The sequence below is a fragment of the Limulus polyphemus genome, unplaced genomic scaffold (assembly GCF_000517525.1).
Source record: "Limulus polyphemus unplaced genomic scaffold, Limulus_polyphemus-2.1.2 Scaffold6881, whole genome shotgun sequence".
Lineage (NCBI taxonomy): Eukaryota > Metazoa > Arthropoda > Merostomata > Xiphosura > Limulidae > Limulus > Limulus polyphemus.
The window spans coordinates 2,667-10,251 of NW_013672491.1; the positions used below are offsets into that span (position 1 = coordinate 2,667).

General features: G+C 37.5%; 1 long non-coding RNA gene across 6 annotated transcripts in view; it reads right to left on the reverse strand.

Moving 5' to 3' along the window:
• Positions 1 to 185: 185 nt before the first annotated feature.
• The window catches only part of LOC106474153, a 15,190-nt gene continuing 7,790 nt past the window's right edge, over positions 186 to 7,585 (reverse strand). For 4 of the 6 annotated variants that reach the window (XR_002613861.1, XR_002613863.1, XR_001291728.2 and 1 more), the window contains exons 2-3: positions 3,139 to 3,247; positions 186 to 1,704 (exon numbers count right to left, since the gene is read on the reverse strand). This is a non-coding gene — a long non-coding RNA (uncharacterized LOC106474153). Of the gene's footprint in view, positions 1,705 to 3,138; positions 3,248 to 3,542; positions 6,537 to 7,585 lie in introns of those variants that run through there. The other 2 variants (XR_002613864.1, XR_002613860.1) reach the window with 2 other exon arrangements.

A 7,585-nucleotide genomic window follows, 5' to 3' on the forward strand; every position in this document is an offset into this window, starting at 1 on the left:
AACACACCTTGTTTGTCAGTCCATTTTCCAGTTGTCAAAGTTCATCATTTAATAACACACCTTGTTTGTCAGTCCATTTTACAGCTGTAAAAATTCATCATTTAATAACACACCTTGTTTCTCAGTCCATCATTTAATAACACATCTTGTTTGTCAGTCCATTTTCCAGTTGTCAAAGTTCATCATTTAATAACACACCTTGTTTGTCAGTCCATTTTACAGCTGTCAAAGTTCATCATTTAATAACACACCTTGTTTGTCAGTCCATTTTACAGCTGTCAAAGTTCATCATTTAATAACACACCTTGTTTCTCAGTCCATTTTACAGCTGTCAAAGTTCATCGTTTAATAACACACTTTGTTTGTCAGTCCATATTACAGCTGTTCATCATTTAATAAAATATCTTGTTTGTCAGTTCATTTTACAGCTGTTCCACATTTAATAATACATGCTTCTCTCTTACCTAAGTTTGTAGCTGCCAGTCCTTTGGGAAATACAATCTGTCTTTGCTACAAGCATAGGTTCCAACAGACAATAACTGATTAAATAAATCGGGGAAGTGTAAAAACTGTCCATGAAAACCCAGTATCCTAATATCTTGTATTTGTCCACCAGTTCCATCACAACTTTGTCTACAAGACCCCTAGATGGCGTTTGTCCCTCTTTGCTTGTGTAGATTTTAAATTTAAGACAGTATCCACTCACAGCTTCTCCCAGGACCCACAACTTGATACCAAACTTGACAGGTTTCTTGGATATATACTAAAGGAAACCAATTCTACATCTACTCATCTATAGATAGCTCTCTGTTAGGAGAAGAGTGGGAAACAAAGGATTTCAGAAGAAGGTCTACAATAGGTCTTACTTTTAAAAGTTTATCATAGTTAGGAGCAGTTTTAGGTAGAGCATTAGTATTGTTATTGAAATGTAAGTATCTAAGAAGAAAAAAAAAACTGCCCCTAGATAAGATATTAGTAAACCCAAGAGCACAAAAAAGAGGATAGGAACACCAGTAATCAGGAAAAGAAGTAAGAGGCTTGAGACCAATAGTTATAGTGAGACCAAAAATGTCTTCAATATTAACATTAGTCCATTTCACAGGTTTTTTTTTTTAAACTACAGTTTCGTTGTCACTAGCATACCTATTTGTCTCACTGATCAGAAAAAAAAAAGTTTAAAAAATCAACAGAATCTATAGCAGAGGTAACCTGTTGGGAAACAGGTTCCCCTCTGAATCAAGAGAATCTATAGCAGATGTAACCTGTTGGGAAACAGGTTCCTCTCTGAATCAAGAGAATCTATAGCAGATGTAACCTGTTGGGAAACAGGTTCCTCTCTGATAATTTTGTACATTGTTTTTGTTCCTGTTCATCTCCATGTATCATTACAGGAGAGACACCTCTTCTGCTTGGAAGGAACGGCTCCAGTAGAGGCTCTAAATCTGCTCCTCTCTGCTCCGACTCTTTTTGGTGGTGGTGGTTCTTCAAGACCATCTTCTCTTAGTGAACTTGACCTGGTTCAATATTTTTAAGCCATTGACTTCTATGAAAAACTTCTGTCAGAGGCATTTCAGGAGAAGATTCAACTTCTTCAGATGCTTCTGACAGGCCTCCTTCATCAGAAGAAAATGAAATATTTAGGAGGAACTCAATTTCCTCCCGTGTCAGCTTTTTTTGCTTTTTTCTAAAGTTCAGATTACATTTCTAGAAGAAAAAAATATAAGGCTTTGTTACACATTTTCTACTGCGTATCATTACAAGTATGTTACACATTGTATATCATCACATTTCTATTGATTAGAGATGTCTGCAACTGGTAGAGCATGAATTCCCATTAATTATAACATATATAGAATCTCCCAGACTTTTGCACCTTTTGGTTGCTTGAGCAGTTCCACAGGAGTCATAAACAGGAAGGTAACAACATATACCGAGTGGTCACAAGTAAATAGACACCTAATTACTTGTGACCACGCTGTGTATTGTGCAAAAGTCTCTTGCAGCAGAAACTGTACTGCAGAGCAATATTCCCTAACCAGTATCACATATAGAACATTGGAAGTATAAGAAGAGGCTGTAACACCAAGACATTCATCTTTATATTGTTATAGAACAGCAGAAACTGTACTACAGAGCAATATTCCCTAACCAGTATCACACATAGAACATTGGAAGTATAAGAAGGGGTTGTAACACCAAGACATTCATCTTTATATTGTTATAGAACAGCAGAGCCTGGAGATATCCAGTGACAAAAACTACTACCCACATTTGGATATCTTCAAGTAACAACTGAGAGCCTGTGGATATCCAGAGACAAAAACTACTACCTAATTTGGATATCTTCAAGTAACAACTAAGAGGCTGTGGATATCTGGAGACAAAAACTACTACCTACATTTGGATATCTTCAAGTAACAACTAAGAGCCTGTGGATATCTGGAGACAAAAAACTACTACCTAATTTGGATATCTTCAAGTAACAACTAAGAGCCTGGAGATATCCAGTGACAAAAACTACTACCTACATTTGGATATCTTCAAGTAACAACTGAGAGCCTGTGGATATCCGGAGACAAAAACTACTACCTGCATTTGGATATCTTCAAGTAACAACTAAGAGCCTGTGGATATCTGGAGACAAAAACTACTACCTAATTTGGATATCTTCAAGTAACAACTAAGAGCCTGTGGATATCTGGGGACAAAAACTACTACCCGCATTTGGATATCTTCAAGTAACAACTAAGAGCCTGTGGATATCTGGAGACAACAACTACTACCTAATTTGGATATCTTCAAGTAACAACTAAGAGCCTGTGGACATCTGTAGCTCTTCATGTACTTTTTTCTTAATAATGAACAGACTGTTTGTTTAGTATAGCTTGAAATAAGAGTAAACATGCAGTCCTGGACAGGACAAGTGACCATAAAACAACAGCCACTAAAGCAAGGTTTATTAATGTCAGTTTACTGTTTATAACTACTCTTATCAGTTTAACAATTATTTTCCGTTTTTTTCACTAATACATTTAACAGTCTAAATTTATCAATGAGATTGAGTAATGAAATACAGAAAATATCAATTAAGACTGACTTAGTAGGAAATTTCTATTATGTGACGATTCCTTCACCTACCGTATTATCCATGCATTAGTTTGGGTCAGTTGCAATGATTTATGGAATTCACAAGCTTCTTGTAATCAGTCTTGGCTAGCTACATCGAGTTATGGCCTTCAGGAGCTTTCTATAAACAAACCATGCTCATTACTACATAACTGATAAATATATTTATATATATATCTGTACTATTAAAAAAATGGTAAAGCTATTATATCAAAATCTAGTTATTGGATATAAAAATCTAATACAAAGTCTCAAGAATAAGAAAGATTACTGAAGTTATGATAATATGCAATTGTAGCATATTCGTGATGTAGCAGGAACAAGATATTTAAGTTATTCTGGGTGTTGCATTTTCTTACATGTTACAGTCTATTAAATATACAATACAACAAACAGATGTTAAAAGAAATACCTACTAATACTGTTTCACAATTACACATGGCTTTTTGCCTTGATATTGGTAAGTTAACATTCCAAGCTCTCCAAAAAATTGCCAAACAAGTCCTGTATGAGCCCTAATTATCAGAAGGGGAGAAAAATGTTTACACAGAACAATACAGTTAAGTGATATATAGCAAATTAAACAAACCCATAAATTTCTCTCTTCAAGTCTGAAAAACAGGGTGCATGAATCTATACTCAATGGGATGGCAAGATTTTTTACAGCCATTTCTAGAAGGTTTTAAATAATGCCTGCTGTGAATCCAAACCACAGTTGAATTAATGTGAACACACAGCTTAAGGATCAAATTTCAGTTGTCTTACAGTTTAGAGATAACAAATACTAAAATATCTCCAAAGACTGGTGAGAAAAAATTAAATTTTATAGATATTAAGTAATTCTTAGATTGAAACATTATTTCTTGTAATTTCACTAGCTTCCTTACAGTTACTTCTAACTTTGTTTATTCCTGTCCTCCATTAATAACATTTTATCTTTAGTAATTCTTTTATTTTAGACTCTCAAGATTTTGAACTTTACACATTTCAAGCAGCTCTATTTATCACTTTGAAGCCAGGGAATAAGTGCTTTGTTATAGTTTAAAAACTGTAATTTTTGGTTAAAACAAAATATTTATCCTCAGATATTATATACATACAGACACACACATTTATGAATAATAAGCACTTAAAGCATTATTTAGACTAAATTAAAAACCCATGAACAGGATTCTCCTCGGCATATTTTGTTTAAATTAGTCCACACTCACAGATAAAGGACCTTCAGGAGATTATCTATTTTTACTTGGTTTTAAAGGGTACAGAAACTACTTGAAGATACAGTAGAGTTTATGGATCTCTTGCCACCAGACGTACACCGTCCTACCAATAGTCATGGATCTCTCTCCACCAGATGTACACCGTCCTACCAATAATCATGGATCTCTCTCCACCAGACGTACACCATCCTACCAATAGTCATGGATCTCTCTCCACCAGACGTACACCATCCTACCAATAGTCATGGATCTCTCTCCACCAGACGTACACTGTCCTACCAATAGTCATGGATCTCTCTCCACCAGACGTACACCGTCCTATCAATAGTCATGGATCTCTCTCCACCAGACGTACACTGTCCAATCAATAGTCATGGATCTCTCTCCACCAGACGTACACCGTCCTATCAATAGTCATGGATCTCTCTCCACCAGACGTACATCATCCTACCAGTAGTCATGGATCTCTCTCCACCAGACGTACATCATCCTACTAATAGTCATGGATCTCTCACCACCAGACGTACATCATCCTACCAATAGTCATGGACCTCTCACCACCAGACGTACACTGTCCCACCAGTAGTCATGGATCTCTCTCCACCAGACGTACATCATCCTACTAATAGTCATGGACCTCTCACCACCAGACGTACACTGTCCTACCAATAGTCATGGATCTCTCGCCACCAGATGTACATCATCCTACCAATAGTCATGGATCTCTCACCACCAGCCATACACTGTCCTACCAATAGTCATGGGACACACCTCTGATTGCAGGAAAATGGGTGTGACAACAAAATATCTAAACAGTTTGGCCTATGAAGGTGATAAGCGATCTGCTTGGAAATCATTTTGAACTTTTACGCTAAACAATGAGTACACGGAAAGAGCTAACAGAGTTTCAGAGGGGAAGGATAAGTAGATGCCTTTTGGGGAAAATGTCTCTACATGCTGTTGTGCAACAATTAGACATTCCCAGGTTGACAATGAGCCCAAGAAATGACCAAGTAAGCATAAAATACTGACTGACAGAAGCCGACATGCCTTGAGAAGACTGGTTACCTTATCTCGCCATCAGACCCTAGAGAACCTATGTTTGGGGATGTGAGCAGCTATAGGCAATCCTACATGTGTTTCCATGATGTGTCGAGAGCTGCATGCCATGAATTTTCATGGAAGAGCTGCAGCCCACAAGCCGTTGATAACAAAAACAAATGCACACTGTCAATTGGCATGGGGCAAAACATACCGAACCTGGATCAATAGAAATTGGTCCTGTGGAGTGATGAGTTACACTACACACTCATCCAGTCTGATGGACATGTTTGGGTATAGAGGATGCCTGGAGAATGCTTATTACCTGAGTTTGTTATCCCAACAGTGAAGTTTGGAGATGGTGGTATCATGGTTCAGGGGTGCTTCTTGTGGTATGGACTAGGTCCACTGGTCACAGTGCATGGATCCATAAATGCCAAGTCCTACACTGATGTTCTGAATAATTCTGTGTGTCCTACATTGTGGTAATTTTATGGTACCCGCCCTTACACCTTCCGACATGATACCACTCCATGTCACAAAGCAACGATTGATGAACGCATGGTTTGAAGAGAATAACATCGGAATAATTCAGTGGCCAGCACAGAGCACCAACCTCAACCTGATAAACATCTTTGGGATGAACTGGAATGCAGAATTAGGGCTAGGCCAAGATGGCCCTCTTCAGGAGTGGAGCACAATACCACCAGCTTTCTACCAGAAATTAGTCTTCCACGACGCATTGAAGCAGTCATTAAGACCAAAGGCAGGCCAATATGCTATTAATTTCTTGGAACAGACATGCTTTATTCATAACTACCCATGTCCCATGACTTTTGGTAGGATAGTGTATATACAATGAGGCATGCTGGAAATGGCAGTGTTCAATCCTTCTGCTAGTTCTTTCCATCTCTGCTTTGCTTGCTGCTGCTGGACAGCCCATCAACAGTTTCCAACAGGTGATTTCTTGCCACAAAATGTATATACACCAAGGCATGCTGGAAACAGCAGTGTTCAATCCTTCTGCTAGTTCTTTCCATCTCTGCTTTGCTTGCTGCTGCTGGACAGCCCATCAACAGATGTTAAACACAGAAGGAGTGGTAATAATTATTGTAAAAATAGAAAATTTTATTGACCCATTCTAGAAATACTGGCTTTTATGAAAAATTTTATCTTACAAGCTTATTTTAACTTTTTTTTTTGCAATTTTAGCATAAAATGACAAATGCAAAATATTGGATGATTTTAAAGAAAATCCAAAATCTTAAAAATACTTTTACCAGAGAGAGAAAATTTTACTAGAGGCACACTGAGAATTATGAGTTTCATTCAAGAAAGTTTATGCACTGTACAGAGTATTTAAAATCGATATGATACTACACACATAGATTCCATTCTTTCATCAATATGGATTAGTTATTTAAATCAAATATGTGTCAGTGTTCGAGATACTGAGAGCATCAGGGAACACTGTCCTGATTAAAAGCTTCATTTAGGGATAGGCTTGATGTGGTGGTTGAGAATGACACAAACATCTGTATACCTACAAGATATTTAGGCCTAATCTAGACATTAGCATTTTTCAACACTGGAAATGTATTTCCAATAGACCCTAAGATCTGATCACAAAATAGCTTTTCTCAACTAGCACCACCCTCTATCTGTACAAATTTTCAATGCACAACAGAAGCCTTCCACCTCCCACTTCTGTATATCCATATGGAAATGATCAAGCAGCAGCTCTCCACTAATAGGAGCACGACATCACTCCTATAGTAACCAGCATGCTTTTCACATCTGCACTTGTTAATCACTGAGATTGGTCAGAAGACCTAAACTATATATCATAAGAAGTGGGGAGGCTGGGCGGGCAATGTGAGTAGAGGTAAGTATCTATCAGAAATACATTTTCAGTGCAAGAAAATGGTAACTTCCAATACAAGATCTTACCTCTTCTCACAAAATATCTAAAATCACACATTGAACTGGTGGAAGGCCAATAAAAAAAATTATCCCCTATAGGAAGCACCCAAAGAGAGACCAGGAGGTGTGGAACCAAAAGAGAAAACATCACACTTCAGCAGGAGACCACATCACATCTGATTTAGGTATACACTCTGCTCTTTCATGACAGTGTTGCGAACATAAAAGGCAAAAAAACATGAATATGTATGACCAATGAATGAGACTCCTGGGTG